The 27,769-nt window shown below is 39.3% G+C and overlaps 1 pseudogene across 1 annotated transcript in view; it reads left to right on the top strand.

The window, feature by feature from the left end:
* The window catches only part of LOC307096086 (small ribosomal subunit protein uS5-like), a 45,166-nt pseudogene that overhangs the window by 15,299 nt on the left and 2,098 nt on the right, over positions 1 to 27,769 (top strand). The window contains exon 2 of the transcript in view: positions 19,608 to 19,673. The product of the transcript in view is annotated as a small ribosomal subunit protein uS5-like (transcript). The remainder of the gene's footprint in view (positions 1 to 19,607; positions 19,674 to 27,769) is intronic.

The following is a 27,769-nucleotide window of genomic DNA, read 5'->3' as shown; positions in this document are numbered from 1 at the left end:
ACAAATTTGTGCACCGGGCCTCTAGTAAATTTATAATCCCTTATCACTTTCGCTTCACGGGTTTCTCTTTCAGTGACCCTAACAGTCCCCATTTCAAATGGCACACTGTTCTTCAGCTACTAATCATTTTTAGCAATTGAAGTTGGTTACTAAATTGTCTCTTAGTTTTTCTGATTTGTTTCTCTGTAAAGATCTTATTTTGCAATGCTGTTCCCATCCTTGCCACCCTTGTTTCCGAACTCTTTGGTGAGTTCTCTACTCCCTCTTCTGTTGTGCAGCCCAGCACAGGACTTGAACTTTTATTAGGAATCTGATCTGAGGTTGAACATAATGATGAATGATTCTAGTTCAAGTTTAGATAGCACAAAATTAAAGCCCATTTATTTTCAGTTATAAACAAAAGCCTGAACTTTTCAGAGAAAAGGGATTTTTTAGCAGTTTTGGGGACAGGTCACTTTTTAATTGGTACTCAGCTCTCGAAATTGCCACTTGAGGTGAAAACAGTGCACTGGTTCTCTCATTTGAAATTTTCAGTGACTGAATATGAGTTTTTTTCTCTGCTCTCCTTACAGACTAAATACTGAATATTTATGATTTTTTAAGTACATGGAACTCCCTAAACATAGCTGGAGAAAATCCAAAATAATGTGATGATTCAAATTGCAAATCTTTTTCAGATGTTTCCAAAAAACCTGCTTTTAGTATATGAATTATGATGTGTAATATAGAACCCATTTATTTCACTAAGTGTTAAAACAATATGTGTCAAGAAGATAAAGTTCTATTTTCCTATCTTCCATAGCTGGAGCAAAGCCTTGAATGAACTGATGGGCATGTCTTTTATTGGCAAGGAAGAAGGAGGGGACTTATTCTTAGCAGTAGTAGGTACTAAACCAATAAATTATCACCACACTGCAGAGGAGGGGAGATCCTCACAGATCCATTTAATGCATCCATCTTTCTTTCTTCAGAATGTCTCATGATGAATATATGCCAGACAGATAAGAGCCTATCTTATTTTTAAAGGCCTATTTCTTTTTTTAAAAAAAATATTTCCATTGATTTCAGAGAGGAAGGGAGAGGGAAAGAGAGATAGAAACATCAATGATGAGAGAGAATCATTGATTGCTGCCTCCCACACGCCCCACACTGGGGATCAAGCACAACCTGGGCATGTGCCCTGACTGGGAATCAAACCTTGACCTCTTGGTTCATAGGTCCATGCTCAACCATTGAGCCATGCCACCGGGCAAGGCCTATTTCTTTTCCCAAGAAGAATTTCTCTGTGGAAGGGGCATTGCCCCTGCATCAGTAAATAAACACCACGTGGCTCCTTGAGAGGGAATGTTTTCTCTGTTGGGATTCTATCAGATAAATTTTTCAGATTAGTTTCCAATAAGTGCCAAAAGAAAAGCCAAGGTTGTACATATAATTTCTTTCTAATATCACATATGTATACACATTTAATATATACACTGAGTGGCCAGATTATTATGATCTCTGAACACATAATCTGGCCACTCAGTATATATATATTAGAGGTCCAGAGCATGAATTCGTGCATGGGTGGGGTCCAGCCAGCCTGGCCAGGGGGAGGGGACATGGGCAGTTGGCTGACCTGCCTGCTGGTTGAACTCCTGGTCGAGGGGACAATTTGCATATTAGCCTTTTATTATATAGGATTTACACTGAGTGGCCAGAATATTATGCGTTCAGAGATCATAATAATCTGACCACTCAGTATATAGTAACCAGCATTGATTTTATACAGAGAGAGAGAGAGAGAGAGAGAGAGAGAGAGAGAGAGAGAGAAAGAGAGAGAGAGAGACTTTAAGAAATTGGCTCACACAATTGTGGAGGCTTGGTGAATCTAAAATCTGATGGGTTGGGCCCTGACCAGTTTGGCTCAGTGGATGGAGCATTAGCCTGCGGACTGAAGGGTCCCGGGTTCGATTCCGGTCAAGGGCATGTGCCTTGGTTGTAGGCACATCCCCAGTGGGGGGTGTGCAGGAGGCAGCTGATCTATGTTTCTCTCTCACCGATGTTTCTAACTATCCCTTTCCCTTACTCTCAGTAAAAAAATCAATAAAATATATTTAAAAAAATAAAAAATAAAATCTGATGGGTTGGGCTAGGAGGCTGAAGACCCAGGAAAGAGTTGCAATTGAGTCCAAAGGTATTGTGCTGGCAGAATTTTTTCTTGCCTGAGGGACATTCAGGTTTGATTCTATTAAAGCCTTCAACTTATTGGATGAGGCCCACTCACATGATGGAGGGTGATCTGATTTTTTTTCAAAGAGCATTGATTTAAATGTCAATTTTATCTAAAAATCACCTTTACAGACTTTGAGCATGTTTTCATATGTCTTCTGGCCTTCTGTATGTCCACTTTAGAAAAGTGTCTATTTAAGTCCTTTGTCCATTTTTTGATTGGATTGTTTATCTTCCTTTTGTTAAGGAGTATGAGTTCCCTATAAATTTTGGAGATTAAACCCTTATCAGATGTAACATTGGCAAATATGTTCTCCTATGCAGTGGGCTCTCTTGTTGTTTTGTTGATGGTTTCTTTTGCTGTGCAGAAGCTTTTTAAAAGAAAAACATGCTCAAAGTCACTAATCATCTGAGAGATGCAAATCAAAATGACAATGAAGTACCATTTTACACCTGTCAGAATGGCTATCATCAACAAATCAACAAAGGACAAGTACTGGCGATGATGTGGAGAAAAAGGAACCCTCGTGCACTGCTGGTGGGAATGCAGACTGATGCAGCCACTGTGGAAAACAGTATGGATTTGCCTCAAAATATTAAAAATGGAACTCCCATTTGGCCCTGTGATCCAACTTCTAGGGATATATCCCAAGAAATCAGAAAGAATATATGACTCCTATGCTCATAGCAGCAGAATTTACAATAGCTAAGATTTGGAAACAGCCTAAGTGCCCATCAGCAGATGAGTGGATTAGAAAACCATGGTATATCTACACAATGAAATACTATACTGCTGTAAAAAAGAAAGAACTCTTACCATTTGCAACAGCATGGATGGACCTGGAGAGCATTATGCTAAGCGAAATAAGTCAGTCATAGAAAGATAACTATCACATGATCACACTCATTTGTGGAATATAATGAACAACATAAACTGATGAACAAAAACTGATCCAGATCCAGAGAAGCATCTAACAGACCTTCAAACCTCAGAGGAAAGGCAGGGGAGGGTGTGTGTGTGTGTGTAAGGGGTCAACCAAAGGACTTGTATCCATGCATATGAGCATCACCAATGGACACAGACACCAGGGGGCGCGGGTAGGGGAATGTTCTGGGGGTTGGGAGCAGATGGGGAGAGGTCAATGGGGGGAAAAGGACACATATGTAAAACTTTCAACAATAAAAATTTTAAAAAAATTATAAAAAAATAAATTAAAATCACCTTCACAGAAACATCTAGAATAATTTTTGACCAAATACTTGGGCACTGTGGCACAGGCAAATTGATACATAAAATTAACTATAACAAGTTTATTAATAATATTGTTTACTTGTTCATTAATAACAGGTCCTTATAAAAGTGATTAATTATCTCCTTATGTTAGGTTATTTAATTTGTCATTTCTAAGGAGATTAAAAGTATAGTTTTGAAACGAGTAGTAATTTATTAGTTAAAATATTAAAACCTAATGTAAAAGGTGGACAAAATTGAGGACATGAAATATAACTCCTCAAAAAGTTAAGATTAAAATGCAGTGCAGATATATTTTTGATTTATGAAGTACATTTGATGTTGAAATGTTACAGATTCTAATCCTAAATGATGACATGAATCTATTTTTAGCTACTTCCAGGGCTACTGCCAGTACTAAATGTGATGATGGAAACTCAGGGGAACTGTCTCCCTTAGAAATTTATTAGAATTTATCAATTACTTCTGAGGAGTATTTTTTTGTAGGACCCAGGACTGAAGTAGGCCCATGTGTAGCCCTCTGTGACATATTTCCATAAGAGATTTAAGAAAACCATTGTGGAGTTGTTCCATAGTTAGATTCTCATCTTCTAGTGACATTTCATCATAAAAGTGTCCCAGAATCAGGCCTAGGCATGGTTAGTGGCCCTCAAGAGGGTAGAGTTCGCCAGTAATAGCTGCATATAAATAGTCAATTATTTGGAAGGGATGATTCAAATGGATTCTTCCCAGGAGGAATAAACTTTGAGATGAGAAAAGAACAATGCCTAGATATTCTTTGTATAAGAAATTGAGAAGTGGCCCTCAAAGCAATATCAAGCTGGCCTCCAGAGAGCTTACTGCTTGCTATAAATTGCCTAAAATTTAAAATGCTAATGTCTGTGTCACATTTTGGGTTACCTTCTTCGTGCACTGAATAGCTAATAGTTGCATTAGTAAAGAAGGCAGGTCTATTGTAAATTGTGGGGGAAATTATACTCATTTCTCCCCTTATGCCAAGTTTGTATTTATTTATTATATGTGCAAAGCACTATTAAGATGAAGCTTACGGGAGTTCCTTTTTTAACCTGTCATACGCACTTAATAAAATAATAGGAATGCTATTTATCTAGAAATGGAGATAAAGGAACTAGTCTGGTAGAGCAGTAATTCTCAAAGTTCAGAATCACTTGGAGGGTTTGTTCAAATACAGATAATTGTGCCCTATGAATAGCATTTCTGATTTGGTAGGTTCAGGGTGGGGCCTGAAGTTTGGAATTTCAAACAGTTTCTGATGCTGCTGGTCCTGAGAGTATACTTTGAGAACCAGGGCTGAGGGTTTGACACATTCAACATTGTGAGCTATTGACCTTGAAAAAAGTCCAACAAAGACAAATAATAAATTCTCCTTTGCTAAAAAGATATTATTTGATAGGGGAAATTGCTACTTAGGTTATTAATGTAGGATGGGAAATTAGTATGTATACCATGCGTAGGTATGTTTTCAAATTTCAACTTGAAAGTTTAGACTTGAACCCTCCCTGCCACCAAATAATGATGCTCTGAAAAATAAAATCACGGTGCTACTTTCTACCCAAGTCATTTGACACTTCTTTATCCACAAGTAGTATATATATATCTCCTATATAATAAAAGGCTAATATGCAAATCAACCAAATGGCTGAACAACTGGTCGCTGTGATGTGCACTGACCACCAGGGGGCAGACGCTCAATGCAAGAGCTGTCCCCTGGTGGTCAGTGTGCTCCCACAGGGGGAACGCTGCTCAGCCATAAGCCAGGCTCATGGCTGGCAAGCGCAGCGGTGGTGGCAGGAGCCTCTCCCACCTCTGCGGCAAAGCTAAGGATGTCCGACTGCGAGAGGGCACAGGCCAGGCTAAGGGACACCCCCGGCCAAGTGCATGAATTTCGTGCACCAGGCCTCTAGTATTTTAATAATGTTTAAAATTGTGGTTGCCTTAAACCTAGGGCCATGCTACTGAAGTATGGTACTCAGATAACCAGCATAAGCATCACCTGGGAAATACACAATCCTGGGCCTTGGCCCAGATCTACTAAATTCAAATCTGCATTTTAATAAGATCTCTAGGTTAGTTATTTTCATATGAAACTTTGAGAAGATATGCTCTAGAAAGAATTTCTTAAGAAATGAAAGGGGAGGTGGGGGGAGGTGGAGGTGGGCAAAGTGGGGTGGGGGGAGAGGGACACCTACAATAATGTTGACATTAGACATTTTAGTAAAAAAAAAAAGAAAGTGGTGGTTTTATTCAGAAGCAGAGACTTTGTGAAGAACACAGTGTGAAGCAACGGTGCACGGGCAGCCAGGCTGGGGGTCAGACCTAATAAGGTGTCACAGCTGGGAGGCAGGGAAGAGCTGAGCAGTTGACCACTCTGACTTTGGTCATGCTGAGTTTTTCTATTTGTGTAAAAGAAACCCATTAATTAAATAGCTTTAGATTCTAAACAACAGGGAGAAAAATCAATTAGAACACCTTGGAGAGTGAGGCAGTATTGGGAAAATTCGTTATCAGATAGGCAGCACATCTTGAGAGGGAACGTGAGATATGACCTCTCCATATCAGCAAGTAATAATGCTCAAAAAATAATCATGGGAAAAGTACTGCTTTTACCCAGGGCAGTGGACACTTTTAAATCCACAGAGAGTAACTGTCCTAAAAATACCTTGGTTTCTTTGAGCCGAAGAAAGACGCATAAACTGGCCTGTGCAAATGAGAAGTAAACAGGTTCAGCGCTATTGTTTTATGTTTTTGCCACTACTTCCTTTTTACCCTGTTTTAAAATTGTATTTTTTGATCACAGTTGCCATGCAATATTGTATTAGTTTCCGGTATACATCATAGTGATTAGATATATGAGGTGATTCCCCTAATGCATCTGTTACCCATCTAGCACCGTACATAATTATTGCAATATTACTGACTGTATTCCAGGTGCTGCATTTTACATCCCCATGGCTGTTTTTATAACTGGCAATTTGTACTTCTTAATCTCATCTTTTGCCGGGTTCTGCCTTAAACATGGCTTGTTTAATAATAGTAAATAGAAATAATGCCATTTGCTGCATTTGAGATTTCAGTTCAGAGTATCTTATTTTTATGAGTCCTGGGAAACTATCAGAATGGCTATATAAAGCATCAATGCAACAAGGACAGCTTCCTACAATCTCCCCATTTCTCCTCCTGTACTCCTAAAGCCTTTTCTTCATCCTGTAGTTGGATGGATTCTTTGAAACATAACTTATGCCATTTCTCTGGTCAAAACCCTCCTGGGACATTCCATCGCACTTAGAAAGTAATTCAGAATTTTAATCGTGTCCTCCAAGGTCATTATCAGGTCCCTGGTTGCCTCTTCTATCATTCGCTTGTTTGCTATTTCCTTTCCTCACACTGTCCTTGTTCTCCTTGATTGACAAGTATGCTAGGGCCTCAAGGTCTTTGCACATACTTCCTTCACATGGCTCCTTTTCTTAATTCTTCTGCGTTTCTGCTCCAATTGCCTCCATGCTAGGACTTTTCTGGACACCCAATCTGAAGTTGTATCCCCTTATTTTTGTAATCTCCTAAACTTTGTTAGTTTTATTCATCCCAACATTATAGTAAAGAGTACTTCTTTTGCTTGTTGTCTTTCTCCCTTTAGACAAGCCTTGGTCTGTTTTGCATCCCATTCTAATTCTATGCCTAGCATATAGAAAGGGTTCAATAAATATTTATTTAGTGAGTTATAAAATCCAGTCAACTCATCATTCTGTTTAAGTATCTATGGGATTTCTTCTTTGACCCATTGTAGCTCCGTGAAGATAATTGCATAGCAGTGGGCTTTTGTTTCTTCTTCTGTTTGAGGGTAGGGCCACAGGAAGAAAACAGCTATTTATTTATTAAATATTGCCTGGTACATTTATTACCTCATTATTTTTATCCATAACAACCTTGTGAAGAAGGCATTATTGCCCTTCTTTTATGAATTAGTAAGTGGAGTTATTGAGCGTTTAATTGGTTTATCAAAATACAGAGAGAATAAAAACAACAACAACACAACACAACAAAACAGAAATGATGCTATTCTGTAGAGTGACACCATAAAGAAAGTGAAACAGCCCTAACTGGTTTGGCTCAGTGGATAGAGCGTCGGCCTGCAGACTGAAGGGTCCCAGGTTCGATTCCGGTCAAGGGCATGTACCTCAGTTGTGGGCACATCCCCAGTAGGGGCTGTGCAGGAGGCAGCTGATCGATGTTTCTCTCTCATCAATGTTTCTAATTCTCTATCCCTGTAAAAAAAAAAATCAATAAACTGCATATTAAAAAAAAGAAAGTGAAACGTAAGGTACAGATGGCAAGAAGACACTAGCAACCTTTATAATTGACAAAGGATTAATATGCAGAATCAATGCAGGACACTTGCAAATCAAGTAGAAAAGTATAGGTGGCCCTACAGAAAATGGAGTAAAAGCTATGAACAGCCAGTTTACAAAAGAAGAGTTCTGAATGGCTGACAAACAGACAATGTTTCACCTGACTAGTAATCAGGAAACTGCACATTAGAAAAAGATACCATTCACACTCATCAGACCAGTAGAAAAAAAGTCTAACAATATCAATTACGCGGAAACAGGAATGCACATATGAAACTACTAGTGGGGAGTGTAAATAGATTTAACCACTTTGAAGAGCTGTTTGGTAATATCTATTAAAGGTGAAGTATGTATCCAGGGGTGATATTCGAAATATTTAATAACTGCTATCAGAGGTATCAACCAGCCAGAATAAACATATGCTGATTTAGCCTGGTCATATTGATGTATTGCCTTTGAATATCAGTCCTGTATATGCATTAGAGAAATTCCTATACACATGCACAAAGAAAGGTGTATAAGAATATTCATGCGCCATTGTTTATAATAGAAAAAACCTACAAATAACCCATGTGCCTATCCCTAGAGTAAAGAATAAATTGCCACAGAGTCATAGAATGGCATGCTATTCAGCGGTTTCAATGAATTAATCAGGTATACATAAATCAGCTTTGTTAAATTTCACTACATAATGAGAAAAAAATCAAAAGAATTTATATGGCATGGCACCATTTATGTTAATTTTAAACAAGAAAAGATTATATATTATTTATGGACACATGTAAATGTAGTAAACATCTACAGTATACATGGGTCTCTGGCAATTAGGGAAGTGCAAATTAAAACTACAATGAGATGCCACCTTACCCCCATTAGAGTGGCCATTATCAACAAGACACGCAATAATAAGTGTTGGAGAGGTTGTGGAAAAAATGGAACTCTCATTCACTGCTGGTGGGGATGTAGACTGGTACAATCACTATAGAAAGCAGTCTGGCAATTCCTCAAAAAATTAAAAATAGAACTATCGTATGACCCAACAACCCCACTCCTGGGTATATACCCGAAAAACTTGAAGTCACTTATATGCAAACATATATGCACCCCTATGTTCACTGTAGCATTATTCACGGTGGCCAAGACATGGAAACAGCCCAAGTGCCCTGAGATAGAGGCCTGGATAAAGAAGATGAGGTACGTGCACACAATGGAGTACTACATAGCCATAAGAAAGGATGAGATAGTGTCATTTACAACAACATGGATGGACCTTGAGAACATTATGTGAAGTGAAATAAGTCAGACAGAAAAAGCTAAGAACCATATGATTTCATTCATATGTGGGATAGAAATCTGAAACTCATAAACACAAACAGCAGTGTGGTGGTTGCCAGAGGGAGAGGGTGGGGGGAGAAGGGGGTCCTGATGTAAGGTGACAGGAGAGGATTTGACTTTGGGTGGTGGGCACATGGTGCCATATACACATTCTGTAACTTAGTAATCCACACATAAGCCTTATCCTATATAACAAAGAGGTAATACGCAAATTGACTGTCAAACCCTCACACAAGATGGCTGCCCCCATGTGGTCATAAGATGGCCACCACAAGATGGCCAGCAGGGGAAGGCAGTTGTGGGTGATCAGGCCAGCAGGGAAGGGCAGTTCGGGGCGACCAGGCCAGCAGTGGAGGGCAGTTAGGGGCAACCCGGCCTGCAGGGGGAGAGAGGGCAGTTGGGGGGACCAGGCCTACAGGGGAGTGCAGTTGGGGGCAAATAGGCTGGCAGGGGAGCAGTTAGGCATCAATAAGGCTGGCAGGGGAGTGGTTATGGGGTGATCAGGCTGGCAGGCAGAAGCTGTTAGGGGCAATCAGGCAGGTAGGCAGGCAAGCGGTTGGGAGCCAGCAGTCCCAGGTTGTGAGAGGGATGTCCGAGGAGTCCCAGATTGGAGAGGGTGCAGGCTGGGCTGAGGGACACCTCCCTCCCAGTGCACATTTTTTTGTGCACTGGGCCTCTAGTATGTTCATGTTGACTAATGTCACCCCAATAAAATTTAATTTAAAAAAGTAAACACAGTGAACTACAAAAAAAAATAAATAAAGTATATATGGGAAAGATACACACCAGTTTCAAGGAAGTAGTTATCCCCAGACTGCAAGGAAGGGAAATAGAATAAGGTAGGGGAATTGTCACTCTCTCTCTACTATTTAATTTCTTAACAAAATAAATATGACATATTAACATTTGCCAAATTTAGATGTAGATGTCTGTTATTTTAAAATATTATGTATGTTAGAGCTTTTCAAAGCCTAAGCTCCTGAAGAGAGACCCTAGCCCTACCTCATAGATGCTGCTTTCTCTTACCAATACTGCTGGGAATATGGTGGGATATCAGTGTCAATATAGTTATTTATTTAGTCATCATATCCTCAGAGGCCCCTGATCTATCTTAGGCCACATATCTGATATCCAAGGAGTACAGGTGGTTAAATGATGGGATTACTGACAGAATAATGAATGCTTTCTTTGCACATTCCAGAGTCAGATGAATCAAGGCCCAGCTATTGCCAGATTTGGGATGTTTATACTTGCCAGAGAATTTCAGAAGTATTGCCATCACTCTAAACATGGGGCTTTCTGCATGCACGTTTCCTCACTTTGCTACTGCGGAGTAAGGCAATAAGAAGGCCATGTTGTGAAGTCCAGCTAGTTGCGGTGTCCTTGCTTCTGCTAGATTTTGCACAAGAGCACAAGCATTTCAATTGGGTCCTTGTATGTCCACCGGCTCATGTCTGAGGCTCCAGGAAGCACCATGGTTTGCCATGGAAACCTGCAGAGTTAGGTTTCTAAATAAACAATGGGCCTTGACTGCAGTGATACAGATCATTGGCCCTGGCAATCTAAGCATGTAAATCCAGTGGTCTAGGCCATTTTTTTTTTCTACACAAAATGATGGTTGAGTTAGGAGCCCCTGGGGTTTAGATTTGGGATTGACAGGATGTATATAAATCCTTCAGGGAGAGAGAAATGGGGAGATGTTGGTCAAAAGGTACAAAGTTTCAGTTATAAGATAAGTTCTAAGGATCTAATGTATAGCATGGGGACTATAGTTAATAATGTATTAAATACTTGAAAGTTACAAATAGAATATGTCTTAAGTGTTCTCATCAGAAAAAAAATAATTGTGTGACATGATGGAAGCATTAGCTATCTATGGTGGTAATCATTTTGCATTACATAAGTATCAAATCAACATGTACAGCCTTAACTTGCATGTTGTTCTCTGTCAGTTATATCTCACTAAAGCTGAGGAAAAAGCCCTTCAATGTCTAGTCCTACCATAATACCTGGTATGGTTTTCTCTCAAAAAATATATATATAAGGAGCTATTAATATGATAACAAAGAAAATATTTGGCAAGAAAAATTTCATGAAAACTCTCCTCTGACCCAGCCAATTTTGCCATTGAAACATTCCCTCAGTGGTTTGGTCCACATTTAACCACATAGTTTATTTTCCTTCTTTTCAAGGTTCTTTGACCTCAAGTGATATTTTGTAAAATCTTAAGATTTATATGTTGGCACATCCAATATTGTGCTCTAAGATATTTTCTGAAGCAGCCAATGTGATTAATATTTATTTAGTGTTCTACATGGGCTACTTAAATCTCAGTGTAGCATACTTATATATTGAGATGAGACATAAAAAATAAATGAACAAGATATGATAATGAATTAGATCTGTGGTAAATAAGAAAAAAATCTATGTTGTATTGAGAGCATGACCCTAAATCAACTTATTTGTGGTTTAAGATGAAATGAAAAGTAGATCCAAGAAATAGCCTTGTCTTACTCAAATCACAAGTAAGATTAATATATATTTTTAGCACTAATATATAAATTTCTAAATATGATAATACCATATTTTATATAAGTTTCATAAAAGTGTTTTGGGGCCAGATGAATTTAAGTGATAGGAGTTGTCTTAATTTTTTTTTAATTTTTTATTTTATTTTTATATTTCCTTTCTTTTTAATTTTTCATTTGCAGCTTACATTCAATATTATTTTGCATTAGTTTCAAGTGCACAGTATAGTGGTTAGACAACCATATATGTTAGAAAGTGTTCCCCCCGCCGAAACCGGTTTGGCTCAGTGGATAGAGCATCGGTCTGCGGACTGGAAGGTCCCAGGTTCGATTCCGGTCAAGGGCATGTACATTGGTTGCGGGCACGTCCCCCGGTGGGGGGTGTGCAGGAGGCAGCTGGTCGATGTCTCTCTCTCATCGATGTTTCTGGCTCTCTATCCCTCTCCCTTCCTCTCTGTGAAAAATCAATAAAATATATTAAAAAAAGAAAAGAAAGTGTTCCCCCCAATATTTCAAGTACCCATCTGGCACCATAAGTAGTTATTAAAATACTAGAAGACCAATGCATGAAGATTTGTGCAAGAATGGGCCTTCCTTTCCCTGGCTGCTGGCACCACCTTTCTGCTCTGGCCCCGGAGCCGCCTCTTTCCACTCCAGCCCCACCTTCCCATGCTTCCCAGAAGCCCTGAGCGGCTGGGGCGGTGAGGAACATCCTCGGCCGATGGGCTCCTGTGTATGCAAATTAATCCACCATCTTTGTTGGGTTAATTTGCATACTCACTCCTGATTGGCTGGTGGGTGTCACAAAGGTATGATCAATTTGCATATTTCTTTTATTAGTGTAGATTATTGGCTATATTCTCTGTGCTGTACTTTACATCCTCATGACTATTTTGTGACTACCAACTTGTATTTCTTAATCACTTCCCATTTTCCACCAAGTCCCCCAATTCCCCTTCCCTCTGGCAACCATCAGTCTGTTCTCTGTGTCTATGAATCTGTTTCTGCTTTGTTTAATTTGTTCTGTAGATTCCACATATAAGTGAAATCATGTGGTATTTACCTTTCTCTGCCTGACTTATTTCCCTTAGCATAATACCCTCTAGGTCCATCCATGCTGCTGCAAATGATAACATTACATTTTTTATAGCTAAGTAATATTCCATTGTTTATATCTACTACCACTTTTTTTATCCACTGATCTGATGGGCATTTGGGTTACTCTAATTTATTAACTGTTGTAAATAATGCAGAAATGAACACAGGAGTGCACATATTCATTAAAATTAGTATTTTGGGTTTCTTCAGATATATACCCAGAAGTAGAATCACTGGGTCACAAGGAAGTTCCATTTTTAACGTTTTGAGGACACTCCATTTTGTTTTTCACAGTGGCTGCACTAGTCTGCATTCCCACCAACAGTGCATGAGGGTTTCCTTTTCTTCACATCCTCACCAGAACTTGTTTGTTGATTTGTTGATGACAGCCATTCTGACAGGTGTGAGGCGATACCTCATTGTCATTTTAATTTGCATCTCTGATGATTATTGATGTTGAGCATTTTTTTTTCATATGTGTCTTGGCCATTTGTATATCCTCTTTGGAGAAGTGTCTATTCAGGTCCTTTGCCCCCCTTTTTTAATTGAGGAGGATTTTATTTTGGCCATTGACATCTGTAATACTTTCAACAATAAAGATAAATTATCTTTTATTCCTTTTAAATACTTTTAAAAGGAAGACATCTGTAATACTTTCAACAATAAAGATAAATTTAAAATAATAAAATAAAAATTTTATTATTTAAAATTTATTTTTATTGTTGAAATCCCCTGAGGGGTCCCGAATTGCAAGAGGGCAGTTCTCAGGTGATGCACCCTGGAATCAGGCTACCTCCTCTCTGGATCCAGGGTACATCACCCGAGAACCGCCACTGCCAAGTCACCATAGCTCAGCAGCTTCTGTGTTGAGTGTCTGCTCCCTGGTGGTCAGTGCATGTCATAGCTACTACCGGTCGGAGTGTCTGTCCCCTGGTGGTCATTGCGTGTCATAGCTACTGGCCAATACATAGTATTCCATTGTGTAAATGTACCACAGCTTTTTTACCCACTCATCTACTGATGGGCACTTGGGCTGTTTCCAGATCTTGGCTATGGTAAATTGTGCTGCTATGAACATAGGGGTGCATATATTCTTTCTGATTGGTGTTTCTGGTTTGGGTGCATATATTCTTTCTGATTGGTGTTTCTGGTTTCTTATGATATATTCCTAGAAGTGGGATCACTGGGTCCAATGCCTCTGCCCATTTTTTAATTGGATTGTTTTTTTTGTTGTTGTTGAGTTGTATGTGTTCTTTATAAATTTTCATATTAACTCCTTATTGGATGTATCAATGGCAAATATCTTCTCCTATTGAGTAGGTGTCTTTTCATTTTGTTGATGGCTTATTTTAATGTGCACAAACTTTTTAGTTTGATGCAATCTGATTTTTTTATTTTCTCTTTGATTTTCCTTGCCCAAGAAAATATATGCATGAGAAGAAATATTGCTAACAGAAATGTCTGAGATTTTACTGCCTATGCTTTCTTCCAAGAGTTTTATGGTTTTGAGTCTTACAGTTAAGTCTTTAATCCATTTTGAATTTTTCTTGTATATGGGGCCTGTGGAACTTTGTGGCAAGGCCGAGTCTCAGTCAGCAGGGTGAGGCCAGTAAAGTTCATCAGGTAAAATAGGTTAATATTTGGCTGTGAGGACAGAGGGCTCTGCACAGGAACTGTGGTGCCAATTGGGACATGTGGGGGACAAATGGCCCTCACCCCAGAGCTACAAAACTCAGTCTCCCTGTGAATCTCTGACACCTGCCTGAGTCTGCCTGGACCTTCTCCCGAGTCTTCCAAGAAAGACCGCAGTGGGCTGAGGCTCCCTAAAGCAAGCTGATTCCTTGGTAGGTCTCGAGCTTGGCAAAGTGGGGCCACAGGGAATAGGGAGGATGGGGCCAGTAGATCTCCCCAGGCAGACACAGTATGGAGGGGGGTGCTCGACTCAGGAAAGATAGCATCTTTGACAGTGTAAGAGAGGGACTCAGCACAGGGACAATGGTGGCTGTTCCTTTAGCCCTCTCCCTGAAGCTGTGCAACCCAATCTCTCCCTGTTTGACTCCAGTCTACTCTGAACCACCGTCACTCCACAGAGGCCAGGGTGGGTGCCCACAAATGAGATTGTGTGTGCTGGCCATTTAAGAGGGTGCCTGGGTTGCTAGCAGACTCCTATATCACCTCAGTGGATGGAATCTCTGTTGGTTTTCACAGTCAGATGTTATGTGGGCTCCTCTTTCTGCCACTAGAACTCCAGGCTGGGGAGCCTGACATGGGCCTAAGACTCTTAGCTTCTCAGAAGGGACCTTTGCAACTGAGATATCCCTGCAAATTCCCAACCACCACCAGAGCAGCCCTTTTTTCATCCCTGCCCTTCCTACCAGTCTCCACATGTCTTCTTCTGTATGTCCTTAGTTATAAGACTTCTGTTCAGCTAGTCTTCAGTTCCTTATTCAGGTTGATTGTTCTATAATTTAGTTGTAATTCTGATTTAGTCCTGGGAGGAGGTAAGTGTAACTTCCGCCTACTCCACGAACATCTTGGATCCTTGAGTTGTCTTATTTTAGTCATGACATTTTATTAATTGAACAATTTCAGATTTTACAAAGAATAGGCTTGGAAAATGATGTTATAAATATTATTGTGAATACTGTCCTTTGAAAATGGTTATTAAAATTAATTAGATGTCGATGTTGTTCATCAGATGATGTTATGAATTCTTCCAGGAATGGGATAGTTAAAATATGTGATAAAATAAATAATAATTGATATACCAGTGACTTGATTCTCTAGATAGTATAAAAATGCTCATATTTTAGATAAATGCCTAAAAAGAATTTTGATAGTTTCTGTGTGATAACTAGAGCTACTAACTGGATATGTATATAACATCATTAATATATATATGCATTTTCATTATATGAAAAACTGTTTAATACTGTAGCCTCTTAGGTCCTTTTTCTCTGAAGTTTACCTTCCCTCAAATATAAGGATGAGGTCCTAGCAGCTATGTTTTTGTTATAGGGCCCTACACCACCAGCCCTCCCACTCAGGATACTTGATTGGGCCATGAGTGGAGAGCTGATCCACATTGGTCCAATCACATCGTCTCTTATAGAGATATAAACTAGGAGCTGAGACAGTCTAGCTCACTCTAGACTGGTATCATGAATGGATGTAATACAAACCAGAGAGCTATAGAATCAGCCATTTTCTACCTTGTTCATGGAAAAACAGCAAAAATGTAGTTTGGGGAGGAAGAAGAATGAGGCAGACACACAGAAAGAAACAGTGTTCAAGAACATTCACATTTCACAGATGGAGACTCTCAACAAGTGCCTTCTCCATGGAAACACCTCTCAAAACAAAACTATGATGTTTTTGGTAAGCTTTTGTAACACATTAACATTTATTATTTGTGAGGGTAACAATTAGGATGAATTAGCCTCATCTCCCCATACCATCTTCTCCTGTTTATTAAAAACCTATTGAGTGTACTGTTGATATTATTTTTATCCTGGATGCTTTATATGTATATAATTTAGCCTTCATAAGGAAGAAATTAAAATCACCATTAATCTTTTACAGCTAATGAAACCAAGATTAGGTCCTTTATAGGAATTACCCAAATTCACATTAACTGATTGCGAGTGGCCAAAATGAGACTCATGTGGAGGTCTTTCCGCCTCTTAAGACTTTACCCTTAATCATTATGTTATACTTGAATCTGAGGACAACAAGTATCTTCCAAAAAGGAGGAAATATCTTTATCCCTCAGTAACAGGAACAGTAAATTCAGCTAACTCTACATATTGGGCATGGTGTTCAGAGCTCCGAATAATGGAGTCAACTCTGAAGGAAATAGTGTCCGGGCAGGCTGGATGTTCTCAACAAAACTGGACCCATGTGTGTGTGTGTGTGTGTGTGTGTGTGTGTGTGTACATTGTAGAAGGCAAGAGGAGGAGATTCTTTCCTAGAAGCATAAAATGCTTATTCCCTTTAGTTAAACATCATTTCACATTCTCTTACCCATGAGGGAGTAAAGTTAAAATGGAACGTCATATGGCGCTTCCTGGGAAGGCACTGTGAAAGAGTGTGTGTTCTCTGAAAAGCCCACAGACAGAACCAAAACATAAATGCCTGGAAGAGATGTAAGAAGGCCACATTTATTGGTTCCAAAGAAAATTAAAACATTTTTGTAAAATAACATATGGGTCCTCACAGGACACAAGCCTAAAACCAATTAGTTCCGGCTTCAAAGGGATTTTGTTGAATATGAGAAATGGGTTCTAATTGAAATTTTAATTAGGACCCCAGAACACATCAGTGTACTTATTACTGAAAGTTCACCACAAATTGCAAGCTTTAAATGATTGGATGGACTTTATTTAAGCTGAGAAAACACCACTGCAGAGATTTTACCCTGTTGGAAGGCCTAGAATAAAACAGAAGTTTGCAGCAGCAGAAGGGACCTGAAGAGTAACATTTACATGTGGTGGAAAAGCAAGACAATGTTTTCACTACTGTTTGTGTGTTGGGTGAGGAGGGGATGTCATCGGTTACTGTAGTTTAGAGGCACTGAACAGCTTCAGCAGTAGTTGGGAAGAGAAATGGAGGAGTCAGCATAAGGGGAGAGATCAGTCCTTCCATTTTTCCCAAATAATGATAGATTTTTATTCAATCAATACACCAAGAAATCCTGAATTGCCATTTTTCATTAAGGGAAGGGCAATCAGGTTATAGGAAAAGAGGTTTGGGAGAGGAATATTTTGCCGACTTTGTTTTCTTTTAGAAAATACTCTCTGCTTTTTAAATTTTTATTTTAAAAATATTTTTATTGATATTTTTTACAGAGAGGGAGGGAGAGGGATAGAGAGTTAGAAACACCGATCAGCTGCCTCCTGCACACTCCCCACTGGGTATGTGCCCGCAACCAAGGTACATGCCCTTCACTGAAATCGAACCTGGGACCCTTCAGTCCTCAGGCCGATGCTCTATCCACTGAGCAAAACTGTTTAGGGCCTCTCTGTTTTTTTTTTAAATTGGAGTTTCAAGCTCAGGTGGAAAAACAAAGATGGTCCATCGGTTTCTCTCTCCTTATTCCCCTTCGGTGTGGAAAGTTTTTTTAAAATTCCTTGTGTTCAAGAGAATATTCCCATTGCTTTTGGCTATGTATCTCCATTAGGTAGAATCATTCACCCCGAGCACTCTGTGTTGTTGATTGTAAGAAATTCCCTGGTCGGCTACATTTCAAACCTGTCAGAGCCAGTGATATACTCCAGGTGCAGCCGAGTGTGAATGCTGTTGAAGTTATTGGTTCAGATGACCTTGATATTGGGTGTCTTCAAGTTTTCTACTCTGCTGGTTTCTCCTTCTGCTTCTTCCTCTAATTGCTGCTGAGTTTTCAAAAGCTGGGCTTGTTTCATATGCTTCCAATTTGTTATAAAATTACAGCAATTCCCTATAGAATTCTGTGTTTTTAGTGTCCTCATTAAATAAACATCTAGGGGAAGAACTTAATTTGCTTGTTATAGTCAACTCTCTTCCTAGAGTACACCTCATTGGAGCCTCTTCTCAATAATGAAAAATGTACTGCCTCAATGCAAGGTACTACATGCCTGTTTTTCCAATTTACCAGTTAAGATGCTTTGAGCTGCTGGTAATACAATATTCAGCTAATAATGACTTAAATCAGTCATTTTTCAACCAGTGTGCTGCAAGAATTTTTAAACATGCAATACTTATTTAGTCAGGGGCACTGGCCTCTTTTTCCTTAGATTATCAAATTAAAAAGTGACAACAGCCAACACAACAATAGCCATCTGGTTGTGAATGAACCAAAATTATACCTATTTTTTGTCGGATCATCAAAAAAAAAGTAGACTGTCAAATTACAGCGGGAAGGCTGGGGAGTATTGGGGAGAGGGGGAAAGAGATCAACCGAAGGACTTGTATGCATGCATATAAGCACAACCATGGACACAAGACACTGGGGGGTGGGATGAGGGCATGCAACAGGGGGAAGGGGAAGCTGGGGGGTCAATGGGGTAAAAAGGAGATATATGTACTACTATGTGTAATACTTTAAACAAAAAAATTAAAAAAATAAATAGAAGAAAAAGGTTTATTTGAAAAATATATATATATTTGGCATGCCACAGAATTTTAGTAATTAGTGTATGTGTGCCATGAGATGAAAAAAAAGCTTGAAAATCAACTGACTGAAACAATAAAGACACTTATTATTTCATATAACACACATTCCAGAGGTAGGGGATTCCTGGATGTATTCCTTGGGTCCAATATTTATTGGATGCCAGCACCTATGAAAGATAAAGAGGAAAAGGATGCGGGGTAGTCAGAGAATTTGGACCATGGCTCATGTCTGTGAAAGGGGTGGGAAAAGGAAGAAAGACTGAGGAGGAGGAGCCTAGGACTGCTGAGAGGCTCTGAGAAACCACAGCCAGCTTAATAGGGAGCTCCACCAAAAATATGGCCCGCAGAGGAGTCCCATGTTGGGCAGAAATGAATAGGCCCTAGTGCTCCACTGTTTTTAGTTATTGGCTGGCACTTCCTAGGAGAGCTTTGCCTCCATTCGGATGCTACTATGGATTGCTTGAAGCTGGGGGCTGTCAACTAATTTTACTCCTTGCAACTGATCAGCAAGCTCTTTCTTGAACAGAGGTCTGAGTGTCAGACCTCCGTAGTTGCCACATAGGATTTAATTCAGCAGCACAGTTATGCCATTGGTATCCAGGTGCTTCACAAATTGACATTCGGTCATGCTTAGCATGTTGGTATTCTTCTGACTTATTTTCCCAGGTTTTATCAATGACTGTCACAACCTCATGTCTTCACACAACTATGTGCAAAAGCAGGAAGAAGAAGGTATCCTCACATGCCTCTGTTTTTAAGGGAGGAAGGTCTTTCTTTAAAGGTTTCAAGCAGAATTTTCTGTCAGTCCCATAGGCCATGTTTCAGTCACATACCTGGTAGCTGTAAGGGAAGCTATGAAAGTGAATTTCTGGCCTTTCCAACTTATAATAATAGGAAGTGAGTTATGCCAGCAAATAGGAAGGGGCATAGGAGGAAGGTGGTGGGGGTAGCTGATTTGTGGGTAAACCACCAGTGCCTGCCACCCCAAATAGTGCTAAGGTGGTACTTCATAAGTTTATTCCCAGGAATTTGGACATTAGAGGTTATAAATTGATTACTGAATTTATGACTTGTTATACTGGCAGGTTCTTTTGCTTTTCTTGCATTCCCCAAATATTCCCATCTCTCCTCCCAACCAAGAATATAAGGCTTTATTGCAGTCTTTCCTCATATCATTTTTTTTACTTTTCTTTTGCTGTTGTTGTGGTTTATCGTTTACTAAATGCCCAGCTGAAGAGATAGTTGACCATATTTTTAGGCTAATCTTTTAAAAGGGCTCTAAAATGTCTGATTGCATTAATCAATTATTATAGTTCTGTCATTTTATTTATTTTATTTTATTTTACTTTAGAGAGAGAGGGAGGGAGAGAGAGACATAAATGTGATAAACATTGATCAGTTGCCTCTTGTACACACCTGGTTAGGGGTGCAACCTGGGCATTTTCCCTGACTGGGAATCGAAGCAGTAACCTTTCAGTGTACCGGACAATATTTCAACCAACTGAGCCACTCCAGCCATTGAAATTCTGTTATTTTAAATTTTCAGTTTATGATGCCGGCTTCTCCAGTGCTAGAGAACTACAGACACTTAAGGCCCAGGGATAAGAGTAGGAAAAACATTGCCTACTGTGAACATACCTGTACAGGGTACATTTTTGGTACAAAATGAGGTACACATATGTTTTCCCTAATAATGTCTTTCTCATTTTTCCGATGTTTCTGTCTACTCTCCCGTTTCTTTACTGAATTTATAATTTTCAGCAATGAACTCATCAGCTCTACTATTTACCTACTATTTGAACTTGGGAAAGCTATGTAACCTCTCTGAGCATTTGTCTCCTGATCTGAAAAATGAGATAAAAATGCTCCTTCATGTGGGTTCCATAGCACAAACAACAAATCATCATTTCCTCCTCTCCCCTATCCACCCTTGCTCATTTATTTATGGCATTAGAAGCTATTTATTAACATGGACAGAATTCATAATATAATCTGTACAAGTGGTTGTCTTTCTCTTTTTACTTTTTCGTGCAATTATTTGATTCATCCTAAAATAAGAAAACAATTTAAATTTTGTAAGTAAAACAAAAAATAATCCACAAATTTTATTTCTGCACAAAAGTAGATTTCTGTGAGGTTCTGCTGTTGGTTTTTTTGACAAAGATAAAATATTCAAATCTTAGACTTAGTGTTGATAACATACCATCTCTGGTATTCATGCATAAAATGTCATTTACAAAGTAAGAGAACAACGTAATTGATTGTTTTATCCAATCTCACTCCCCAGAGACAACCATTATTAATGTTATTGTGTGTCATGACAAATTTGTCCCGATACACTGACAAACATGAATGAGTATATGTAGTTATGTGAGTGTTTTTAAGCAAAACGAGAATCATAATCTTCAACAGTATTGCAAGCGAAACATCATTTGTTTCGTTTAACAATATCAACTGATCATTTTTGACTCTTTATTTTGATATATGAGAGTGAGAAGACCCCGAGTGTGAAATCCATGCAATTATAAAAACAAAGAACAAAAACAGAACTGGAGTTTCCATTGGTCAGATGTAAAAGGACAACACATCTCTAAGTTGGAAGCCATGCCCTATTCTTTCTTTCTTTTTTAATAACACATTTATTGAAATATTATTGATAGACAAAGAATTGCACATATTGAGTGTGTACAATTTGATGAGTTTGGACATATGCCAACACCCGTGATACCATCAGTACAATTAAAGGAGTAGAAATGTCTAAGACCTCCCAGAGTTTTCTTGTGTCCCTTTGTCTTTTTGTGTGTTTGTTTCCTGTGTGTGTGTGTGTGTGTGTGTGTGTGTGTGTGTGTGTGTGTAGTAAGAACACATAACATTGTTCTTATTATTAAACAGAAGGTGAGGTATAAGCCGACAGGTATGAACAGACAAAACAAGGAACAGAAATAGAAAATGCCCAGCCAGTGTGGTTCAGTGGTTGAGCGTTGATCCATGAACCAGGAGGTCATGGTTCCATTCCTGGTCAGGGCACATGCCTGGGTTGTGGGCTCGATCCTCAAGGGGGGGGGGGGGCGGGGAGCGGTTGTGCAGGAGGCAGCCACTCAATGATTATCTCTCAACACTGATGTTTCTATCTCTCTTTCTTCCCTTCCTCTCTCTGACATCAATAAAAGTATATTTTTTAAAAATCCTCGTAACTTTAGGAAAAATGAACAGAAAAGCTTACTTTGGCTCAATTAAAATAAAATAGTGAATTTATTTTTATTCATTCATTCATTCATTCAGATATTTAGTGTGTTCCTACTATGTTCCACAGGCATTGGTTTTAGCACTTAAGATGCAGTGGTGAAAAATAGAAAAGTTTCCTAATAATGATGTTTACATTCTAATTGGGGAAACAGAAGAGATGCTTGTATTTTGAATACCTGAACTCTAGTATTTCCTGAAATAATTTATTCAGTCAATTATTCATTACTTTACTTTTGAAGCATTTATTCAGGAGTAATGCTCAATATCCTTTTTTATCATTATAATAGTGATATTATTTTGTAGAAAATTTTAGAAAAGAAAGATAAAAACCATCTGGACTAAATCAGACTAAAAATTTTTTTGCGTATCAAAGGAAACCATCAACAAAATGAAAAGACAACACAGTGAATGGGAGAACATTTTCACCAATGATACCTCTGATAAGGGGTTAATAACTAACATTTATAAAGAACTCAACTCAACACCAAAGAAAACAAAAAATACAATCGAAAATTGGACAAAGGCCCTGAATAGACACTTCTCTAAAGAGGACATACAGATGGCCAAGAGACATATGAAAAGATGCTCAGTATCACTAATCATCAGAGAAATGCAAATTAAAACCACAAATATCACCTCACAGCTGTCAGAAGGCCTATCATCAATAAATCAACAAACAATAAGTAAATGAGGATGTGGAGAAAAGGGAACCCTAGTAGACTGTTGGTGGAAATGCAGATTGCACATTCACTATGGAAAGCTGTATGGAGTTGCCTCAAAAAATTAAAAATGGAACTGTCTTATGACCCAGCAATTCCACTTCTGGGAATATATCTGAAGAAACCCAAAACACAAATTTGAAAGAATATATGCACCCCTAGGTTTATTGCAGCGTTATTTATAATAGCCACGATTCCAAAGCAGCCCAGGTGCCTATCAGTAGATGAGTGGATAAAAAAGCTGTGGTACATTTACACCATGGAATACTACTCAGCCACAAAAAAGAGGGAAAGCTTACCTTTTGCAGCAGCATGGAGGGACCTGGAGAATATTATGCTCAGTGAAATAAACCAGTCAGAGAAAGACAAATACCACATGACTTCACTTATATGTGGAATCTAAGGAACAAAATAACAAACAAAGTAGAAACAGACTCATAGATACAGAGAACAGACTGACAGTTGTCAGAGGGAAGGGGGGTTAGGAGGCTAGGTGAAAAAAGTGAAAGGATTAAACAGAAAAAAAAACTCATAGACACAGACAACAGTATGGTGATTACCAGAGGGAAAGGGGGTGGGGTAGGTAGAAGAGGGTTAAGAGTGGGTAAATGGTGATGTAAGGAGACTTGACTTGGGGTGGTGAACACACAATACAGTACACAGATGATGTATTATAGAATGTACACCTGAACCTATATAATTTTATTAACTTATGTCACCCCAATAAATTCAATAAATAAAAAAACCCGCCTGTAATTACATAATGTAGATAAATGTGGCTATCGTTAATGTGTGTCTGTGTATGTCCATCTCACCTGGTTTTTCTTCTGTAAGGATATATGGACTAATGTTATTGTCTAAAAACAAAAAAGATGATCTTATATTATAAACTAACTAGAGGCCCAGTGCATGATTGAATCATGCACATGTAGGGTTCCCTACACGCTTTCGCTTTTCCCGGTGGAGCTGGGTGCCTGTCCGCCGGAGGCTTCTGAAAGGCCTGGTGCACCAGCGGACAGGCACCCAGCTCCCACGCTTTTGATGGTCCGCAGCGGCTGAGGGGGGCTACCCTACGGCCACTGAGGGGGGCTGCCGCAGACACCTGGCTACCCTGCCGTTGAGAGGCGCAGCCGGGTGTCCGCGGCAGGCCCCCTTAGCGGCCTCTCAACAGCAGGGTAGCCCGCCTCAGTGGCAGCAGATCCGTGCCTCTCAATGGCCAGATAGGCCACCCCGAGTCCCGCCCCCCAGCCTCCCGCCGCCCAATCGTAGGCGTAGCGGAGTGATGGTAATTTACATGTTACTCTATTATTAGATAGGATTTGCTTCATACTTTCAAAATTGTTTTTTGTTAATCTTCACCTGAGGATATTTTTTCCATTGCTTTTTTAGAGAGAGTGGAATGGAAGGAAAGAAAGGGGGGGGGGGAGAGAGAGAGAGAGAGAGAGAGAGAGAGAGAGGAGAAAAGAGGGAGAGAGAGAAATATCAATGTGAGAGAGACTCATCAATTGGTTGCCTCCTGCACAAGCCCCCACTGAGGCTGGGGATTGAACCTGCAACTGAGGTACATTCCCTTAACTAGGACTGGAACTTGCGACCCTTCAGTGGGTGGGCTGGCGCTCTAACCACTGAGCACACCTGCCAAGGCTAAATATTCTTTAAGAACATAATTTCTTCTATTCCAAGTCAGAAAAATATAGCTGCGGTTTAGTAAACTATCATTGAACACTGAGGATTTTTCCTGTAATATTTCATTATTTTAAGTAACCCTACGGTAAATGGCCTTGTATGTGTATATGTGTATCTGCTTAGGGTAAATGTCCAGAAGTGATATAATTGGGTCAAAGTCTATTAAATATATACATATATTATGTACAATCTCTACCACCCCTCCAAGGAATATAATTTTACCAAATTATAATTTGTCCATATTTATTTCTCTGCTTACTTACTAATAGTAGCCATTTCCAGGTGTATTTTTCTAATCATAGCCAAAATTTCTAGAGGAAAAGTGATATCATTTGTTTAATTTTCATTCCTTTCATTATAAAGTAGTTAAGCACTTTTCACATGTTTATTATTCACTTGTTTGTTTGTTTGGTGAATTGCCTTTCACATTTCTTCCCATATATCTATCTTGGAATAAATGTTTTATTTTTTATTTGTAAAAAATATCTCTATATTAAATATAAATAACTATGATTGTATTATATATTTTAGATCATTATCTGGTGTTTCCTTTGCCTTTTATGGTATTTTTTATATTTCATTTTTACATTGTTAAACCTATTAATATTTACCTTTAATTTTTCTGTGGTTTCTTCTATGTTTAAATTTGTTTCCACTTTTATATCAGAAATTGTTTTCCTATATGAGCTTTAAGTTCTTTTATTTTTAAATAGTAGTTTTATGAACAATTGTCTTGATGTGTGTGTATATATGTATTATGTATTTTTAAATTCTTAAACTTGATTTGGAATAGACTTTCCTTTCTTCATTGATTTAAAATTTATATTTTTATTGTATATTGGTTCTTAGGCAGATTTAGCACAGAAACATTCTCTTAGGATTTGTCAGCCATGCAGAATAAAACTGTTTTATCTGTCAGATATTTTATAATGTATTGAAATATTTGATAGTGCAATTTCTCAATTAATTTGAATTTTTCAAAATGGTCTCTGTAGGAATGCAAGCTAGTATAGTGCAGATGTCAACATTATTGGTAGATAATGAAAGCTATAGAAGTTTTGAAATGGAGGAGAGCAGATGGGATCTTAGGGAAGATGTGGTACTTTGGCTGGACCCAGAATGATAAATCTGGTTGTCCAGGCAGGGAGGAAGGATAAAAGGCATTCCAAGTAGGGGAAACAATGTAACAGCCTCCAGATATGTGACCAAGCATTATGCAGTGGGAGAGGCAGGGTGGAAGGGAACTAATATTTGCTGAGTACCTACTGAATGTGAATCACCATGCTAAGCATTTTGTAGGAATAATTCTAAGGTCAGCTGAATCCTCATACTTTATCATCTGTGAAAAACCATATTCAGTGCCATCTTGTCACATTGTTCCAACTTGGATGCAGAACTCAGTAAAAAGCAATTCACACCCTAGCTGGTTTGGCTCAGTGGATAGAGTGTCAGGTTGGGGACTGAAGGGTCCTGGGTTTGATTCCGGTCAAGGGCACATGCCTGGGTTGCGGGCTCAATCCCTAGCAGGGGGCATGCAGGAGGCAGCCGATCAGTGATTCTCTCTCATCATTGATGTTTTTATCTCTCTCTCCTTCTCTGAAATCAATCCTATATAATAAAAGGGTAATATGCAAATCGACTGAACAGCTGAACGACCAGTCGCTATGACGCACACTGACCACCAAGGGGCAGACGCAGGAGCTGCCCCCTGGTGGTCAGTGTGCTCCCACAGGGGGAGCACTGCTCAGCTGGTGAGTGCAGCGGAGGTGGCAGGAGTCTCTTCCACCTCCGTGGCAGCACTAAGGATGTCCGACAGGGAGCAGGCCTAAGCTGTCAGTCAGACATCCCCCGAGGGCTCCTGGACAGCAAGAGGGCGCAGGCCAGGCTGAGGGACCGCCCCAAGTGCATGAATTTCGTGCACTGGGCTGCTAGTAAAAACATATTAAAAATAAATAATAAAATAAAAAGCAATTCACTCACAAAAACTTTGTCAATCACTGTAAACCAGTTTCTTGACCTCAATAACATAGATGTTTTAGGCTGAAAAATCCATTCTTGTAGATAATCCATAGTCCTGTGCATTATCTTTATCCCTGACTTCAACCCACTACTGGATGCCAGTAGCAATCCTGCTGTCTTAGTAGAACAACCAAACATGGCTACAGATACTGCCAAATGTCCCCTACAAGGCAAAATTAATTCAGAAACTTGTTATAGAGTATAACAAAGCTAGGAAAGTTGGTGGAGGGTTTGATATAAGAGAGGATATGAAAAATAAATATCCTCTTTTTGTTTTTGTCGCTGAACTTCCTTCTTGGTTTCTCTGCAATTGAATTTGGGGACAGGGCGTGTTGTGCTTCATCTATTGCAAGGCTTCTCAACTGTGGCTCTGCTGACATTTGGGCCACATCATTCTTGGTTTTGAGGGGTTGCTCTGTGCATTCTGGGGTGTTTAGCAGCACCACGGGACCCTTCCAAGGATATGCCAACACCCCTTCCCCGAGTTGTGACAACCCAATCTGCCTCCAGACACTGGTAAAATTGGCCCTGGTGGAGAACCACTGATATAGACTAAACCAAGGATAGGAAGGGTATAGGATTTCATTCTGCATAACCCACAAGACATAATTTTAAAATTCTCTATTTTTATTTTCCTTTGAAGTCCTTTCTTGGTTACGATACACTTAGTTTTGTTTGCTTCTGCTCTCTCATGGATTCTCCATCTCAGCCCTATTGATGTTTGGGACCAAATCATTCTTTGTTGTGTGGGGCTGTCTGTTTAGCAGTACCCTTGATCTCTACCTAGTAGGTGCCAGTAGTACCTTGCTGTATCACCTCCATCCTCTGTAGTTGAAAAAACCAATACTGCCTCCATATATTGCTAGACATCTCGAGGGGTGGGGCAAAAAGTTCCCCTGGTTGAGAACCACTTATCTACTTCTACTTTAGCCCCATACAGTGGTTCTTTTCTGCCTTTTCTTTTAGAAGTGTATGTTTCTCTCCTGTTTTTACTCATAGACATGGAGTGGTAATTTTGTTGTTTCTTGAACATGACTGAGGAACCTCACTTCCTATCTCAAGTGGTTTAATTGTTACATTTTTATCTAAGAAATATAGGATTGCCCCTAGGAGGGGTTCTAGCAAGTAACATATACTCCAATTTGCTAAACATTCATC

Source organism: Cnephaeus nilssonii (assembly GCF_951640355.1).
Source record: "Cnephaeus nilssonii genome assembly, chromosome: X".
Taxonomy (NCBI): Eukaryota; Metazoa; Chordata; class Mammalia; order Chiroptera; family Vespertilionidae; genus Cnephaeus; species Cnephaeus nilssonii.
Note: the sequence above shows the minus strand (reverse complement) of the source record. Positions and strands in the feature narration are given on the sequence as shown.